The sequence below is a fragment of the Anastrepha ludens genome, chromosome 6 (genome assembly GCF_028408465.1).
Source record: "Anastrepha ludens isolate Willacy chromosome 6, idAnaLude1.1, whole genome shotgun sequence".
Taxonomy (NCBI): domain Eukaryota; kingdom Metazoa; phylum Arthropoda; class Insecta; order Diptera; family Tephritidae; genus Anastrepha; species Anastrepha ludens.
The window spans coordinates 44,829,960-44,850,052 of NC_071502.1; the positions used below are offsets into that span (position 1 = coordinate 44,829,960).

General features: G+C 34.7%; 1 protein-coding gene and 1 long non-coding RNA gene across 4 annotated transcripts in view; one reads left to right on the top strand and one right to left on the bottom strand.

Annotated features, from left to right (window-relative positions):
- The window catches only part of LOC128867415 (protein FAM13A), a 211,410-nt gene that overhangs the window by 48,993 nt on the left and 142,324 nt on the right, over positions 1-20,093 (top strand). For 2 of the 3 annotated variants that reach the window (XM_054108603.1, XM_054108605.1), the window contains exon 1: positions 13,244-13,626. The exons of the other annotated variant lie outside the window; for it this stretch is intronic. The gene's annotated coding sequence lies outside the window, so the exon portion shown is untranslated. Of the gene's footprint in view, positions 1-13,243; positions 13,627-20,093 lie in introns of those variants that run through there. 3 annotated transcript variants of the gene reach the window in all.
- Positions 10,381-12,711, bottom strand: LOC128867416 (uncharacterized). Its single transcript, XR_008454988.1, has 3 exons — positions 12,555-12,711; positions 12,307-12,365; positions 10,381-10,448 (listed from the first exon to the last, which is right to left on the bottom strand). It is a non-coding gene; the product is annotated as an uncharacterized LOC128867416 (long non-coding RNA).

A 20,093-nucleotide genomic window follows, 5' to 3' on the forward strand; every position in this document is an offset into this window, starting at 1 on the left:
AGTACTAAGTTTTTCCTGTGTAGTAAAAAGTTAGTACAGTTAAAATAATCAGGCATACACATTACAGGCACAACATTAATCGCCCGGAAGATTGATTGTACGTGAACCATATTTGACATTAGTGTATTAGACAGCTAGTGCCAAGAATGAGACACATAAGGGTTAAAATAAATATTTCCATTAATCAAAATCATTCCTTTTTATAGAAATTTAAAAAATAAACTATTCAAAAATAAAAGTGGATGATTAATTTTGCGTCACCTTGTACGAATTGCAACTAACTATCACGTTTTGCTGCTCTCGTACCCAAAGAATTCGCAAGGAAGGAGAAATTGAGAGAGCAAAAAGCCATTTCATTTTGAGAAGAAGTTGCAAGTTTTTACTGGATAGTTGAATTGTGAAAAATCTGTAGTGAAAAAGAAAAATAAATAGATAAAAGTTAACATAAGATAAATTTGCGCCTATACATACTTAGATCGCAGCATAATTCCCAGTTTTCCATTTTTTTAACCTTTGTGAATTGCGCACCATGAAATCTTTATAGTCGTTACACATTTTGCAATTTTCAGAGCAAATTCTCAAGAATTCTCGCAAATTTCTTACTGAAAAATTTTTACTCGAAAAATGCGAATAGGTTTATATTCTTTTGCCTAACATGTCAGTGCTTTGAACGATGCCAACAACATTTATTTTCTGTTGCATCAAGTACCGTCCACTGGAAATTTATGATCATGTTTTAATACGTGGACTGTTTGTAGTCGAAGTTGAACTGCAACTGTTGTCTATTTCAAGTACCAGATTGACCTCTTTCGATTTAGATGTGAATAAGGACACTGTGGGTAGATGAGGACACTCACAGTGGAAAATTGTAAATGTTTCGAACAGCAATCAGTTTCCTCCGATTATGTTACAAACATGTTCTAAAAGTTCCGAAGCATCCCGATAAAATCTCTGAAATGTACGAGGTGTTTCCAAAAAGTATCGCAAATTTTGAATTTTCGCAGGTTACGTATATTCGAATTTCGATGCTTTTGTGGCGATATGTTGGTACTCATGTCTCTCACTCATGCCGACGAGTTCGGCCATTTGGAATGTTCAGTTAATTGTTCACAGCTGCTTTGCTTGCACGTGTTTCGGTTCTTCTTCGATTTTTACCTATTCAAAAAGATGGATCAAAGAACCTGTATCAAATTTTATGTCAAAAACGAAATTAAGTGCACGGATGCATTCCGAATGTTGACTGTGTCATACAGAGAAGATCCGTTGAACCAAAGCAACGTTTATCGGTGGTACAAAATGTTTTCAGAAGGCCGAGAAGATGTGACCGACGAAAAGCATGCCGGACGCCCGAGCACTTCAACAACAGACGAAAAAATTGATGAAGTGAAGAAAAGGGTATTGGCGAATCGTCGAATCACCGTTAGAGAAATGGCTGAGGACCTAGACATATCGATTGGCTCATGCCATTAGATTTTTTTCAATGATTTGGGCATGAGACGGGTCCCCGCAAAATTCGTACCAAAACTGCTCAATTTCTACCAAAAGCAGCATCGCATGAACATTGCTCATGAGATGTTGGACTCTGTCCGCGACGACCCAAATTTGCTCCAGAGGGACATAACTGGTGACCAATCGTGGGTTTATGGTTATGACGTGGAAACCAAAGCTTAATCATCCCAATGGAAGCTGCCGCATGAACCAAGACCGAAAAAAGCGCGCCAAGTTCGGTCGAATGTAAAAGTTTTGCTTACCGTTTTCTTCGATTGCAGGGGCGTTGTGCATCATGAGTTATTGCCACAGGGTAAAACGGTCAATAGGGAATATTACCTGCAAGTTAAGCGCAATCCGCCAGAAACGCCCGGATTTGTGGAAAAACAAAAATTGGATTTTGCATCACGATAACGCCCCTGCTCACACATCGTTGCTTGTGCGCGACTTTTTGGCCAAAAACAACAATCTAATGATGCCACAGTCACCGTATTCCCCAGATCTGGCCCCCGGGCCTTGTTTTGGTCCCGAAACTGAAGAGACCCATGAAAGTACGACGCTACGCTACGATAGACGAGATAAAGACGGCATCAAAGGAGAAGCTAAACAAGATAAAAAAAAAAAAATGATTTTTTGAAGTGCTTCGAAGACTGGAAAAAACGTTGGCACAAGTGCATAATATCTCATGGGGATTACTTTGAAGGGGACAAAATAGATATTAATGAATAAATAAATAATTTTTGAAAAAACACTCGCCACAGAGACAGAGGTGCTTTCAAAATCAAGTTCATTTATCAAATTTAGATTCCATAAGAAGTTAGGTATAATTAAAATTGTTTTTTTATTTTCAAGTTTTCATTTGAAACATTGATCGAAAAAAGAATTCAGAAATGAATTAAAAAAATGAAAAGGCAGTTTGAAAAAGTAAAATAAAAAAAGTTTTAAAAATAAAAAAAAGTTATACAAATTTAAAGAAAAAAATTTAAAGAGTTTTAAAAACTGAAAAAAGTTCTAAAATTAAAAAACAAGTTTAAAAATTAGAAAAAAATTCTAAATTTAAAAAAAAAGTTTTAAAAGTTAAAAATTAAAAATTAAAAAAAAAAAAAAATCAAAATTAAAAAAATATATAAATAAAATAAAAAAATGTAAAAAAATAAAAACAAAAATAAAAAAAAATATTTACACAATTAAACAAACTATAGCAAAATTAAAAAAAAGATTAAAAAAAAAATAAAAAAAAAAAAATAAAAGAAATAAAATAAAAATAAAAAATTAATAGAATAAGAAATGAAAGTAACAGAAAAGGTAAAAAAAAGAGGATTAAAGATATTAGTGCTATAGAAAAAGGTTAAAAATTAAAGAAGATTAAAAGAAAATAAAAAAAAATATAAAAATATAAAAAATAAAAATTATTAAAATAAAGCAAATTTTATTTACCACAAACAATAATACAAATGTTTAAAAAAAATGTTTGTATAAAAAGATGATCCCTTCCCTAAGCAGGTAGTATGATTTAATTTTTACAGTTTTACTTTAAGGTTTGTAGGCTTGTTTGATTTTGGCACAGTGAGTTTGGACATTTTTTTTTATAACCTATATTTTAAATTTTCACTTTGCTGTACGTGAATTAAATGGGCCATAAAATTGCATATCACAAAAAAATATATAAGTTCTGAATAAAAAATTAGGAAATCTGAAGAAAATTCATCAACTTTTTTTGAATTTCGGACAAACTTTAAAAAATATATATTCATACATAATCATTTGACTTTGTTGTACAAATCAGCACTTTGTTACCAGACTGTACATAATTGTTGCTTTTCCAATTGCTTCTTTTCAAACAGCTGCAGACCAGAGATGAATAAATGCCAAATAATAAAAGCATCTACTCGCTTGGATCGCTTATTTTTCAACTACTAACAGTTGGTAGCAATACAAATGAAAATCCCACCACTGCACAATTTTGTTTTTAAAAAATGTGCCAGAAGCAGTAAATATAGAATAGAAGAACTAAATGGTATAAAATTTATATTGAATTGGTGTACATTTTTTAATTTAATTTCGTTTATTTGTTGTGGGTTTTTAATATTTCAGCTGACCACACAATGCTTTCGATTATCTGCTATGTACTTTGTGATATGATTCATACATTTTATAGCATTTTGGTTTTAGGTTACTTCGTTTGTTCTTTCTATGTTTACGCAAATATGTACATACAAATATTTAAATGTGTACGTTTTTGGCTAAATTTTGTTTATTCTGAACTGTTGCTGGCTTACTTGCGCTCCTTGTGCTCATCTAAAATGGAAGGTGTGTTGTATAAAATTGCACATTTCCCTGGTGATTTCAATTTTACTGCATTAGTCAAGTTTTATTTTGTATTTTTCTCGATGATCTCAATGCAATTGAGTATTTGGTTGACGCTGTTATGATGAAATAGCGTATTGTATGCGTTATTGTTTACTTTGCTTGCGCTTTTATTGTGAAACTAAACGAACAGGGTGGTCCTACTACAGTACAGTTTTGAATTATACTACTCTGATTAATTAAGGGGAAACGCCACTGTGAAAATTCCAAACAATTGATTTTTTTTTTGTATAAATTGTTAGTATAACTACTCAAGAAAATGTGGTAAAAATTTTAAAGCGAAATTCGCTTTATTCCCGGTTCTATGTGCACTTAAGTGAGCGCCCGTCGGTTCGGCCTCGTAGCGCTTACGATACGATGCTTTATTTCAAACGTGTTTTTCTTATTTCAACGATTTCTCGAAGACTAATGAACCGATTGTAATTTTCTTTTTTTCAAAATTTTTGTTATCGCATTGGCTACGTTGTAAGTAGCCGATTTTCAAAAGTTTAAAAATAACTAGTTTTTTGGGCCTGTTGAAAATCAAAAAATTGTGAAAACACACATCGAAATTCAAATCACCAGCAGTTTGTAAAAAAAAAAAAAAAAAAGGCTACGTACAACGATAGCCACTATTATGTAGATTAATAAAATTGTTGGTTTTTTTAGTTCAAATGATTATTCATTGCTGTATCGCTGCCACCAGATCACGATATTTTTTTTTAACTCGTTTCGTAACTCGTTTATTTTTACATAAATTTGTCAATTTTCAATCATTCCTACTTATATTACAAAAATGAATTCCCAAAAATCGATTATTTTTTGACCCCCCACAGTGGCGTTTCCTCTTTAAACTATGCAGGCTCGTCATTTCGGGCAATTTTTTTCTTTTACGGTGGTGACACTTTTATCGACGTCTGTGTCAAATTACATATCAATATTAGCAAGAATAAAATAATAAAAGTAATCAGTTATTTATCAATTTTATAATGCCTTATTTTTGCTGAGCAAACAAGATGTATGAAATTGTACTAGTATGCAATTTTTGCACTATATGAATGTGCAAAAAGCCCTCGGTAACCAGGTTACGTTACAAAAGAATTATATTTTCAAGTGTCAAGGAAATCAAATATTAGGTCCCAAAGAATTTTGGATTAACAACACCGTACACCACAAAAAAGTAACAAGGTTATGATAATGGATTCTGGACACAAATAAGAAGTAAGCCAAAACGGAAAAGTGTACGGATTAATTTCTTTAGTGTTGAAAAACTTGTTTTGGTCGAGTTTTAATATAAATTAGTAAGTTACTGCACACACTTATTTCTGGCTTTCAACTTGAGTTTTGAGCTTTAGTGTATTAAGACACTTTTTGTATAACTTTATGACAAGTATTTTTGTGGTACATTTTACAAAAATGTTCCCTGTTATTTTTTGTCTATATATGAATAAATAAATTTAAATAAAATTCAAGCTGAAACTTTCAAAACACCAATACACTTATATTTTTTAGTCCTCTCTATCAGAAACTTTTTTATTTTGCAAAATATTTGATCTTGCCGTACAGTGCAACTTGTTTTGGATTATGTCAAAGTATTTAGAAATATGTTTTGTGCCTGGCTTTTCGAGAGTATTCCGCGTAAAATTTAATAAATCTCGTTCCACAACCATCGTTTTGGCCCGACTTAGCACTGCGCAACTTTTGCCTATTCTATAAGCCCAAGAGGAGACACCGTTTTGACACCATAGAAGGCAAAGAGTAGAAAAAAGCACTAATAGCTGCATTCCTTGAAGGCCATTCCGGAAGTCGACTTGAACAATGGTTTCGGTAGTTTGTTGCAGTGGATAGTTAAAAAAGTAAAAAAGACTTTGAATAATAAAAGCAATTTCTAAAAGTTATAAATGTCACTTTTCTTTGTGATCACAGTAGACTATTTTGGCACTAAAGGCTCCGGCTCAAAACTTTGACGGTCAATCAGTATTAGATTTGTAATACAAGCACGGATTTTTCCTACCCGAAAGTGCAGATAGTAATTGTTTTTAGTGAAGCTTTAGTATATACTCAAAAATAACTTTTACTTTTAATAAAGCTTTTACTTTTATTAAAGGTTTTACTTTTATGAAAGCTTTTACTTTTATCAAAGCTTTTACTTTTATGAAACCTTTAACTTTTATGAAAGCTTTAACTTTTATTAAAGATTTTACTTTTATGAAAGCTTTAACTTTTATTAAAGCTTTTACTTTTATGAAAGCTTTAACTTTTATTAAAGCTTTTACTTTTATGAAAGCTTTAACTTTTATGAAAGCTTTAACTTTTATGAAAGCTTTAACTTTTATTAAATCTTTTACTTTTATGAAAGCTTTAACTTTTACTGAATTGACGCTTTAGTATAATAAAAACAATGTACTTTCATTAATTTTATTTAATTTTTCAATATATACTTGTAGTTGAATCACCCTGTAGATGCTTTAATGCTTCAAGAAATTATTGGCAATAAATATCTACTAAGAGGGTATGAAGCGCATCCGATGTCGTAACACAATTAATGAAGGTTGGAGGCTAAACAATATTTTTATTGTCGTAGGTTATCGAATTAAAATAGTAGCCAACTGTGCATACTTGCAAAGGTAAATGTGATCACATAAATAGCCCACAGATAGTCTTAAATGAGGAAGGCATATATTTTAGTTTAAAGAACTATGCTAAAAAGATTTAAAATTAACTCAAAATCTTATAAAAGTATAGAAAACCGTTTTATTTTTACGGACATAAAAACCTTCGAACAACTTTTTGCCAATTTTTTGCATGAAACGGATCCTACGCCGGCATCAACGCCGCCAGTTGTCTGCGATGCTCCCTGAGGATATTTAGCGATCAATCGTAATTAAAAACAATGACTTGTTAAGATTTTTATAATGGACGTTTAAGCCGTCAAGATCAGTGTCATTTTTAATATTTCTCATTTTCGGATTTTGTATATTGGCTGGCCTATATCCTAGAACCCGTTTCCTCTTTTCCTTAATTCATCTCTTCACTAATTGCGAGCAGTGGTGAGCAAGGTTTCGAAATTTTTGAAAATTATTACGTAAATTTTAAGTCGGTGTTCGTTGATAACCGATTAATTAATTTTTGGTCGTTTTAATGGACTTTGATTTAATATTTGCTTTATTGAATATTGGAATAATCAATACTATCCCAGTCGTATTTCACGTCGTTCACACAAATCGGGATTATCTCACTGAGTATTGTGGCGAATTTGCGTACAGATCTTTGTCTTATTTGAAATTTCTTCGAATAGACTTTGAAATAGTTATGTTATGCATGGCTTTAGTGGAAAAAAACTGAGAAAACACATTGATGAAAATTTGCTGTTATAAGAAAGCGAACTGCAAAAGTTTTCCCAAAAATAAATTTGAAATTCTAAATAAATATCTGTGGACGGTTGACAAAAAGGAAAATCTGTCACAGGAAAATTAAACATTTTGGTTTCACTTTCATTAAGGTGAATTCTCAAGCTAAGGTTGCAATTTTTAGTAATTTAAAATTGCATTTTAATCGAGACATTAAGTGCTTAATACACCTCTCGAAATTATTATAAAGTCAACACAAATTGAGATTATTGACTTTTTGACTCTTTACTTATGTATTTGCTTTTTAGTTTAGATTAAATTAATTAATTAAAATTAATAAAAAATGTGGCTCATTCTCTAACAAAACCTATCATAATCCAAGTTCCAAACTTTGTACAAGATTTATAAAAAATAGACAATTTCTCATCAGAATTTTTAGAAGTGTTTGAATTTGAGTATGCAGTTTTATAGTCCATTCAATTTTAGTTCTTGAAATTTTTTATTGATTTTTGATAAATTGTGATAAAATCAAATTTTAACCCATCTCATATTTGCACTTTATTTTACCAAAGTTTAATGAGCTATAAAACTGCGTACCCAAATTTTTTAAACAATTCTGATTAAACATTTTATAACCTTGATGAACTTTCTTAAATCTTGCACAAAGTTTGATGGAAAATGATACATCGGCTCCAGATTTTAAAAGTACTTACAGTCATGTGAAAAATAATAGGGACACACAGAAATATTTCATACGAATACAAATAAAACCATTATTTTCAGTTATTTCAGGTTAGTGTTTTATTTTTTAATAGGCCAATAATATAGCTTAAAAATAATAAAATAAAATACTCAAATTTTTTGCAAATAATAAAAATAAACAAAATTTTAAAAGCTGAAGCTATTTCACGCTGTGAAAAAAATAGGGACAGCTACAAAAGTGCAACATTTATAAATTGTTTATAAATTAAATTATTTTCGCTTTTTATATTTTGTTGCACAGCCTTTGCCATGCACCGTCGAGGCATGGAGTCAACCAACTTGTGGCATGTGGCCTGAGGAATACTTTCCCAAGCTTCCTTTATTATTGACCAGAGTTGGCCTTTGTTGCTCGCTTTTTTCCCTCTCAAAGCTACCTTTACATGTTGCCACAAGTTTTCAATGGGATTTAGATCCGGTGATTGAGAAGGCCAATCCAGTATGTTTATTTTGTTATTGGAGAACCATTTCTTGGCCAGCTTCGATGTGTGCTTCGGATCGTTGTCTTGCTGAAACACCCATCGAAGTGGCATATTATCCTCAGTATAAGGCAGCATTACCTCATTTAAAATAGTACAATAAGTCGCAGCTGTCATTTTCTCCTCGATTCGGTATACCGGACCCACACCACTCCACCATGCTTAATGGTTTTAATTGTATATTGCGATTTGAAAGCGGTGTTCACTGGTCTGCGAACGTGTTGGGAACCACAGTCAGGATAAAACATATTAAATTTAGACTCATCCGACCACAGGACATTCCGCCATATCTGCACTGACCAGTTGATATGCTTGTTCGCAAAAAATAACCTTTTAGTAATATTGTTTTTCGACAGAAGAGGTACTTTATGTGGTCTTTTTGACTCTAGATTTTTTTTAATTAGTCTTTTGCGAATAGTAGATGTGTCGACATTTAAGGAAAATTCACTTTTAATATCAGTTAAAGTTGCAAAGGGATTCTTTTTAACAAATCTCACTATATTGATTTCAAGGCTTGGGAATATTTTTTTTTTTCGCCCACGTGTTCCTTATGTGGCGTGTATTTTACGGCATTTTCTACCATTCTCTTAGAACAGTTCAATATTTCGGCTATCTGTCTATATGAAAATTCTTTTTTCGCAATGCTTTTATCTGCTCTCGAAGCTGGACGCTGCAATGTTTTCCTCTGCCCATTATGGTTGAATAAATTGTATTATTTGCTTATCTCTTTAATTTATGCACACACTCTATCTTTTATATAATACTTTTGTTCTTTGTAGTTCTTTAAAATCCTCATTAATTAAATTTTCGTGGCCCTATTATTTCGCAAACACTAAATTGAACTCACTTCACAAAATGATCAAAATATGAAACGACGCAAAAAGTTTTTGCTTTTGCATTTTACTTCAACGGCATCCCAGCAAGCAATCACACAAACAACCTCGTACAATTTAGTAAAGCTGAAGCAGAGTTATGTTTTGAAATTTTTCAAAGGTCGTGCCCCTATAATTTTTCACATGACTGTATATCGCTGTCTTGTTTTATTCTTCTTCTTATCCCACTCTTTATTTCCATAACTATATCCGTTCTTCGCGTTCCTTATCACAAAAAGAGTTGCCTTATTTTATTGCCTCGCGGGTATTTGGCTTCAATAAAATCATTCAGTACTAAATTTAAATTAGCTAACTTTTCACATTTTCTCTCATTTTGTATGTGCTTTTCTCTATGAAATAGCACCGAATTGTCTACCATAAGTACAATTTGCTCGTACTTAAATTATCCACTACAGTTAAAATACCCCAATTTCGCTTAAATTGTATGCCTTCTTAATTTGCTATGCATCTCCTTTCAAACTCTTCTCCTTTTCACCTTACCATCGGTCACGTCTTTTACTTTCTCTGGCTCTGGCCTTGCATCATCCACCGTCATTCAAGAGAGTGTGAAAGAAGTGTTATTGGAAAGAATGCATTAGAAACAATAAACCCTAGAATCTGTCATTACTCGTGCACGCGTACATCAAGTTGCCCGTCGTTGCGCCATCGCAACTTTGCGACGTCAACACTTTCCCACACAATTCACCACATCCAATTGAATATTACTCAACAATGCCACGTAGCAAAGAAAAAAGTAGAAAGCAATTTCTGGGAAATTGAAGTAATTTCTCAACACTTCACATTGTACGAGTACAAAAAAATGTGTAGTCATAAAGACTTTTTTTGCCACAAAACGAAATATGTACCAAATACGAGGGTGGGTCAATAAGTCACTGAAAATGTAAGCATATCATCCATTTTACTTGTTAAGGTAGTAGTCCGGTGTAACGACCGAAATTTCGACGTTTTTTCATTAATCTTTTTCAAAAAGAAAATAAAATGCGATCGTTTTAAAGTTTTTACATGTTTTTATTGGTGTTTTGACATTTTTTAAAGTTCATTTTATATTAATTTGTTAAAAAATTTTGACTTCAAAGTGGAGTCCTTAAAAAAAGATGAGTTGGTTCGGGGAAACACACAGAGTCCAAAGTCATCTGAAATAAAAAATTCAAAGAGATTATTATTCCGTAGACTTTTTTTTAGGTCCCGAACCTTTGAAAGTTCTCAAGATCTAATTTTTTTTCTTCATAAATTGTTTAAATTAAATAGTTTATTATTAAAAAATTAAATATTTTAAACGTCCGCGATCTAGATATGTGTGTCTAGAATAACGGGTTACATTTTTAGCCAAATCGGTTGAATAGTTTTGAGTCAGTGATTCCCCGAAATTTCGAAAACATGGTTTTGAGAAAAACGCGTTTAAAATTGGTCAGAGCAGCTGCTGCTTTTAACTTTAAAAATAATTAAAATTTCTGTTTGATATTTCTAAGATGTTTTTCTTCCGAAAAATGTAAAAAAAAGTCGGTTGTTTGAACTCGTCACACCGGGATACTACCTTACGAACCCTGTTTTAAATAAAAGCGTACCCAAACTTCTTACTAACTTCTTTTCTTAAAAATGAGAAAACGGTAAACTTTGTGTGCTCATTAAAAAATATTTTCTGCGCCAAAAAGCCACCACGAAAAACAAGCAAAAAGCTTGAAAGAATTATGGTGCATATTCACTATGGTTTGACACCACCCATCAGTGGTTAGGGAGTAATCGATTTCGGGTTAGTTGTACCAACGCAACTGATGCCGAACGGTGTGATCGCCCTATTGAGATCACCACACCAGAAATGGCCGATAAAATAATACGGTATGACATTGACAATGCGTGAACGTGCAGACACTAAAGAGACTTTTTGCTCTTGTTCGACATAAATATATGAATATGAAAAAATTATATCAAAACTTAACCCTTTCTGGGTGTTTGGCCGAGCTGCTCCTCCTATTTGTGGCGTGCGTCTTGATGTTGTTCCACAAATGGAGGGACCTACAGTTTCAAGCCGACTCCGAAGGGCAGATATTTTTTTATGAGAAGCTTTTTCATGGCAGAAATACACTCAGAGGTTTGCCATTGACTGTCGAGGGGCGACCGCTATTAGAAAAATGTTTCTCTTAATTTTGGTGTTTCACCGAGATTCGAACCTCTCTGTGAATTCCGAATTGTAATCACGCACCAACCCATTCGGCTACGGCGGCCGCCATGTTTACAATTGTCCAATATATCCAATCGTTTGTCAGCTTCAAAGGAGTATTCGATGTGCCGTCTCATAACCGCAGATTCATCAAAATAGACAACAGGTCAAGCTAAATCCGATGCAGTGAACTGCTCGGCTTGAATCGAAGTCGGTGACGGAAAAGAGCTGATATGAGCGTAGTTCACCTCAAATCAATTGCATTGAAAAAAGTAAAATGACAACCGGTGCATGTTCTGCAAAGCTGTTAGTTCGATTCTAAATCAATTTGAAGCAAAATTGACCACAATTGGCGAGGAAGCAAGTCCCCTTCCACTAGGATAACGCGTCGGCCCTACGACTATTTCCTGTACACAAATGCGAAGGATGGGTAAAAGACAAATCAAATTATTTGGATATCACCAAATGTTTAAGATACTTTACTCATTTTAAGTTGGAAATATATTATGTGGAAAAATTTGTTTTTTTACCATCTTTATATTTTTCTCATTTAAATTTTCAAGGATTTATTAACCCGCCCTTCTACTGCATATTGCATCAGCATACCCCTAGTGATGGACGAGTGTGCAATTTTTGTAGAATTTAATTTTTGCTCATACATAACTGAATAGTTAATACAGCAATTTTTATTTCTTGTTTAAGTTTGCAGACTTTTTTATACTTTTTTTATTATCTCTTCCAATATACGTATGCAAATTAGTGCGGTTTTATGAATGCGGTAATTGCGTTCAATGAAAATGGTTAGTATGAGTTGTTGTTTGGTTTTGTCTTACCGCTATGAGCGCAACAGACAGGCACACCTATCGAATTGTAACTGCGCATCAGTATCAGTCTGTAAAAAGAAAAGAAAAGAAAAAAAGGAGAAACATATAAAAAATTGCGCTACTTGCGAAGGATACGCAGCTTGAATGGCATAGACTCACAGGAATACGCCTGACGTATTCCTGTATATATGTTTTTTATGCACATATAAATATTCATATACATTTGTATGTGATACACCCACGCATACTCAACTTACTATTAATTTTTTCATATAAATACTCCCACTGCAATTTTATGCATTGATGACGTCCCTCGCGCGCCTCTGTGCCTTGTTGTCCAATACGACCCCGGGCGTATGCGGCTGCATATTAATTTTGAGTTACTCATACGTCCTGTGACCTCAGTTTGTTTCAAAGCAGTTATGTTGACATTAAATATGTAATTGTTGAATGCATTTATTAGAATTTAAAGCTTTTATATATTAAAATAATATTTCTCATGACAATTTGCCTCACCTATTTCGCATCAAACAAATCTACAAAGGCAATATGTTCGTTATTCTCTCTCACTTATTCTCCTGCTCACTGTTTTCACTCCTCAGCCTCACTATTACAAAAACAAAAAAACAAAAGCGTACGCGACAGTCTTCTTCGCTTACTGCTCAACCAGCTACTTTGGCTTCCTTTTTGCCTACGGTTTTAAATCGTATGTTGTCCTTGCTAAGCTTTCAGTTCGTTCGCAACATTTCGAGAGTTAAGTACAGCCGTATTTAGCAAACAGTCGAATAGCGAAAAATACGAAAAGGACTAAAACAAACAAAAACGCGAAATTCATTCATACAAGCCATGCTTGCTTCTACACGATAGTTGCTGTACCTACCTGTATTCAACTGCAACTGCAGCAATAACAACAATTTATATATTATATTTCTTGGTTTTTATTTTTTGTATGTGTATTTGTGCATTCAAATTTTGCATATAATAATTTTAAAAAAAAGGAAAGAAAATAGTGAGCGCTGAATTTACTGCGCAAAGCCTGCTAGCCAGTTGTCCGTCATCACTAGCCGAGCACTTTTACCCAAACACCTAACAACCTTCAGCCATCATCGGCTGCAACGACAACAGCAGCCGCACTAGCGTAATTCGCAATTTGTTCTCAGTTGATGTTGGTCGCTTGTATGGCGCAGTTAGTGAAATTCTTACTCTTCTTCACTCTGACTCAACCGCCGTCGTGCGAGTGGATAAGTGAAAAGTGCGAAATTTTAAATGGGCCAAGCATATTGAAAGCAGCGCTCTAATTTATTTGGGTTTGCATGCGTGAGTGCGTACGTGAGTATCTCTTGAAATTGCAATTAAAATCGTATGAAACACAAGAGGGCGCACACTGCAGTCCGACTGTGTAATTAGTGATTGTTTGGTGGGTTCACAAAAGTGGAAATTATAATTTTTCAGAACCGAGAACCGTTTTTGTTTTAGTTTTCTGGTTTATATGAATTTTTATTAAATTTTCCAGCATTGTACAATACTTTTGAAGCCTATTTTCATTGGCTTGTTTTCACTACAGTTAAGAGCAGTTAAGAAATTTGAGGCAGAGCCTCCAAAGGCATCTCTGTCATGTCGAAAATTTTAACAGAGCTGTGTTAACATGAATTGTCATAACATCGCCGGTAAAAGCTGCTAGCATCTTTTCGTAAAATTGGACAGTAAAGCTTTAAGTAATAACTTACTTTGAATTTCTTTAAAAAATTTGAAAATACTCTTTCGTAATCCTTGTGACTTTACAAAAAATGCTTGTTTTTTCTCTTTAAGTTTTGAGTGAGCATTAGAAAAGTAGGCAGTTAGTTATTTTGACCGAAGAGATAAGTGAGCAGCTTTTACCGCGTCAGCGACAAAGTTTTAGTTTGACAACTCACCTTGACGGCGTTTGCAACGAACTTATTTGCCCCACACTTCTAAAAGTCCGTTCGATGGCACCGGAATGAATCAGACTTATATCTGGCTAAGTCCTGTCCCTCAAGTGTAGCATTCCCCAGAAAATTGTGGCGAATGTTTTATGCTATTACAATAACAACAACTAATTTTTTGGACTAAATTGTGCAAATAAAATGTTAGGACGGTTAGTGCTCACATTAATACACAGAGCAAGGAAAGAAGAAGAAGAAAAAAAAAACAAATGTCAAGCTGTTAGTGTTACAAGGCGTAGATGTGTTGTAAAGTCTGTCTGTTTTCCAGTGCTGCCCCAATTTTTATGTAAATCAATTTATGTGCCAATTTTTTTTAATAACTGGTGTACTTTTTTCTTGTTTACTTGAAACACTATTTATGCTAAAAATAAAAGAAGAAATATTTTTCTGTATAAAAACTATGCCACGCAAAATTCATTTGAGTAGTTGCGCCTCTGGTTGCACCTGAAAACATCTTGTAAAAAAATTCACACATGGACAACTCTGTTAACATAACAGCTTCTGTTAGGCCAGCAGGACTGAATAAACTTCGTTCTGAAACGGTATTTACGCATTTAAATTTTCAGTTTAACTGCAGCTAAGCGCAAATTTCAGTTAAGGTTCGTTGAAAATGTCATATTAGAATCCAGGATGAGCCAATGTTGAAATTTTAAAAATAATTTTCACGGCGCGACCTTATCGTCGATTATTTGATATATCTTCGCTTCTGGTGAAGAAAATCGCTTCGAATCGAAGCGAAATGATGGAAATCAACAGTTGAATGGAGTTGTGAATATACGCAGCGTTAAGTTACCATAGCACAGGGACTTATTGACAAGTTTTGACAATTCCCATATTTATTTCCCATTTAATTTTTTTTTTATATTTTTTGTAAAATATTGTTCACTATCCTATAAAAGCCATATTAATTGAAGTTTCCAACTTAGTGCAAATTAAAAATAAAATCAAAAACTGTTCATTAAAGTTTCACAGTTTTGAATTAGAATTTGCTTTGGCATAATAAAGTGTAAGCTTGAAGTGGCTCAAAAACCGTGGTCGTGTTGTTAAAAAAAATTGTAGCTCTTTTGACTTTTGCATTTTAATGTAAGAAAATTTATGTTGAGTTATGACAATTTTTTTGTGACGTGTTTGGGTGTTTTCTTCCACATAAAAAAAAAATCGAGCAGTTGTTATGTTGGGAAAATGCACAAAACCCTCAGCAAAAAACAAATGCCATTTTCGAATTCAAACGCAATTTTTCAGAAACTTCAAGTTTGGACTTTCTTTTACCGAAATGGTTCAAAAAATTCGGATTAAAACGTGTGAATTTTTTTTTTAATTTTTTCTCATTTTGCACGAAGTTCAAAATGTGGATTTATATGGCTCTTGTATTGTTATTAATAAAAAAATTATGAAAATTGAATGCGGAACAAACTTGCGAATAAGTCCCTGCGCGATAGTTTTTTAACGCAGTCACAAAAATTTAATTTCATAATATTATTAAGGGTATATGCATTGCTTTTTTATGGCTGCCTCACATTTCCAGAGTCTTAACCCAATGTTGTTGCTTATAAGTTCGTCAGAATTGCGCTTCCAGTTCGGCTTGTGTGAGAAGCGAGCCTTGTTTTTGCAATGTTCCCGCCGAATATTCCGATCTACAAGTTCCAATAGACACTCTATGAGATTGGGATCCAGTAACTGCGCAACCCACTGGAATATCTCCACTTTGTTGGAAAGAAACCAGTTTTTCAAACATTAGTCGCGTGCCGAAGAATGTTTTTGTTTGTTTACATCAAAGCCATTATGGCTGGGGCAGTGAATAGGACCTTCGCGATCCAGAAACTATCCGCAGACCATCATTACCTTCTACATGTTTCAACAAGTCTTTCGAATAGCGCGGATTTAGTTGCCGTTCTTTTAGCTTGTATACTTCTTAAATTCACCAGACCCTTGGATATTGTACCCAAACTCATCAGAAAACACTACTTTTCGCCATTTTGTGATATATACATACATTAGGGCGGGTGGATTTAAAAATCGCTCATTGCTCTGTCAAAATCGTATTCTAGGAAAATAAGAAACTTTGCCGAAGGAACCATACCTCTAAAACTAATTCTGATGTCTCCCAATTTGGGTCGAACGAAAAATCCCACTTTGACCCATTTAGAGTGCTCTGATCGAGTCCAAATGTCTGACCGACCCCCACTAACTTTGGACGGCCGATCCACCCATGCCAGTGGCACACCCCCTTGAACTCCCCTGGTGGGTTCCCCATACAATCATTTCAAAATGTCACCATTTTTGGCCTTTACATGAGAAAAGAAACTAAAAAGTTCGACCCAAATTGGGGGACATCAGAAATCGTTTTAGAGGTATGGTTCCTTCGGCAAAGTTTCTTATTTTGATCCCTAGAATATGATTTTCACAGAGCAATGGGCGATTTGTTTGCCTTTCCACAAATCGACTCGGCCTAATATATACATATATATATAATTGGCGCGTACACCCTTTTTGGGTGTTTGGCCGAGCTCCTCCTCCTATTTGTGGTGTGCGTCTTGATGTTGTTCCACAAATGGAGGAACCTACAGTTTAAGCCGACTCCGAACGGCAGATATTTTTATGAGGAGCTTTTTCATGGCAGAAATACGCTCGGAGTTTTGCCATTGCCTGCCGAGGGGCGACCGCTATTAGAAAAATGTTTTTCGTTATTTTGGTGTTTCACTGAGATTCGAACCTACGTTCTCTCTGTGAATTCCAAATGGTAGTCACGCACTAACCCATTCGGCTACGGCGGCCGCTATTGTGATGCTCCAAATAATTAAAGCTCCGGCAAATTCACGACATGCTGGTCGAATTTTTTGAATAACAAGCATATCTCTCAACAGCTCGTCGTGGAATTGATCTCTGGGAAATATTTAAGCTTAACTCGCTTTGTATTGATCTGCCTGTCCTCATGGCATATGGCTTTACGTGGCTTACCACCCTCTTCTATTATATGACAGTAAAGGTGCCGGAAGAGAAAAACCAATATTAGTCACCGATTCACCTTTCGATCAAAATTCACTTATAATTTCATCCCAAAGACCAGCGAATACTTATTCCGTGCCATTTTAAAAATATTTTCATTTAATATGAAACGCTTGCGCTAAAGACGAACTAGAAAACTATTGCAGATGAAGATCTCTAGTTTCACCGAGAGTCCCGCGTAACCTTGGTACGATTACGTTATGGATATTGTAGCAGCTTAAACTGCTACTTATTCAGAACCCCGAGATACTAAATATATGTCCAGTATGTGAAGGCATCCCGCACGACACTAACCACCTTTTCACATGCCCCATCAAACCCACTCTGTCGAAAACCAACCTGTCGAAACAGCAAGTTTCCTGGGCCTAGCGTTAGATGAGCTAGACGATGACGACCGGTGATGTACACTACACTGCCAGCGTTAAGTACACTGCTACAACAACAACAACGTACTGAAAAATGTGCTTTAAAATTATTGCAAACTCTATTGTGTATATCGAAAACAATTTCCCTTCTGTAATGATGATTTCCGGTGCTCTAGTTTTGTTGTAGCAAATTTGCATATTATGCCAAGCTATTGTAAATTGCGGTCTTATTAACAAAAAACATTTCCGTTTGTTATGTGTTTACTTTAAATACATATTCTTGCGTTTTATTATTAAAAAAATTAAAACTTTATAAGAGTTTTAGGTCTTTTTTTACTGTAACGTGTGGAAAGTAGACTACGCGCTTTATTTTCGTTCGATAAGTACGTGGAAATAATGAATAGACGTACTGATAATTTATATTTGTAGTAAATTAATAATTGTATTGAAGTGCAGTAAGTTGTATTTTCACAGCACTCATTGCATTTTATCGAAAAAGTAGTTAACAAAAATTAAGCAAAATAGTCAATCTAGCACAAAGTTCAAATAAGAAAATCATACAGTGCTTGTTTGTACTCAGCTTCACAGGTATGTTGGTCTGCTCATCCTCTCAGGTACCACCTGAGTTATCAACAGAAACTACAAAAGAATTTTCGAAGAAATTTGCGACCATTTTTACCTGCCTTATTTCATATGCACACCATTTAGTACTCGGAGTCCTTGAAGTGCTGTGCTAAAAAATACTTCTTTTCTAGGTTTTGCTAGCTCACTACTTGTATTGCACATAAGAGCTGACAGAGCCCACTGAGAGCTGATAGTTGCGCTGATAAGCGCAGAGAGATAAAATACAGTACGTGCATGCAAGGGCGCACACCAAAGCTTAGCTCAGCTGTGTTTGATCAAACAAAATAAATACATTCTACTTAGAATGCTCGTAGATTAACATTCTGAAGTAATTCATTAATAAAAGAAAAATAATAGGACTATGAATAAGTTCGTGCGGTTTTTTTTCGAAATTTGAAACTTTATTGACGTAAAATGGTTACAAATTTAATATTCAAAATATTGTCCATCGCTTACTACTACTTTTTCCCATCTTTCTGGCAATTCACGGATTCCCTTTGTGAAAAATTCGGTCGGTTTTGCCGCAATCCACGAATCGATCCATTTTTTGACTTCATCGTAATTACGGAAGTGCTGGTCAGCCAGGCCATGTTGCATCGATCGGAAGAGATAGTAATCGGATGGCGCAAGGTCTGGACTATACAGCGGGTGGGGTAGGACATCCCATTTGAGCGTTTCTAAGTATGTTTTGACCACTTGTGCAACATGTGGCCGAGCATTGTCATGTTGCAAAATAACTTTGTCGTGTCTATCGGCGTATTGCGGCCGTTTTTCTCGCAGTGCTCGGCTCAAACGCATCAATTGTCGTCGGTAGACATCCCCCGTAATCGTTTCATTCGGTTTCAGTAGCTCATAATACACAACACCCAGCTGGTCCCACCAGATACACAGCATAACCTTCAGGCCATGAATATTCTGCGCCGACGTCGATGTTGAAGCATGGCCAGGGTATCCATACGTTGCCCGACGTTTTGGATTGTCGTAATGGACCCACTTTTCATCGCCAGTCACAATTCGATGCAAAAAACCCTTTCTTTTGTGCCGTTGAAGCAGTTGTTCGCATGCCATAAAACGGCGTTCAACGTCTCTTGGCTTCAATTCATACGGCACCCAATGGCCTACCTTTCGGATCATTCCCATGGCTTTTAAACGTTTGGAAATGGTTGATTGATCAACTCCCAAAGTTTTTGCAACCTCTTCTTGCGTTTGAGCCGGATCTTGATCGAGCAATTCCTCCAATTCGGTATCCATGAACTTTGGCGGCGCACCCTCGCGTTCTTCGTCTTCCAAGCCAAAATCACCACTTTTAAAGCGTGCAAACCACTTCTGGCACGTTCGCTCAGATAGAGCATGCTCACCATAAACTTCCACCAAGATACGATGACTTTCGGCTGCTTTTTTCTTCATATTAAAATAATGAAGAAGAATTCCCCGCAAAAACACATTATTTGGCACGAAATTCGACATTTTCAAGTGTGGTAAAAATACTGTTGTTTACGCTTCAAATAAAAAACTTATACTGACGTTTGTGCCTTACGACAGTAGCTCTCCAATGAATGTTTGGAAATGTGGATCGATGGAATAATAATCAAGTTACGCCATCTGTTGTAAAACCGCACGAACTTATAAATAGACCTATTATTTAATTAAAATACTTACCTCCTTTATTCTCAAGGTGTTCGAAAGAGTGATCGACTATCACATTCGAGAGCACTTGAAAACCAGACTTTCTCCAGCCCAAAACGCTTACCTGAAAAGGAAATCTACCGAGACAGCATTACATGAGGTAGTAGGGTCTGTAGAGAAATCTCTGGAGGGAAAACAATTCACTTTAGCG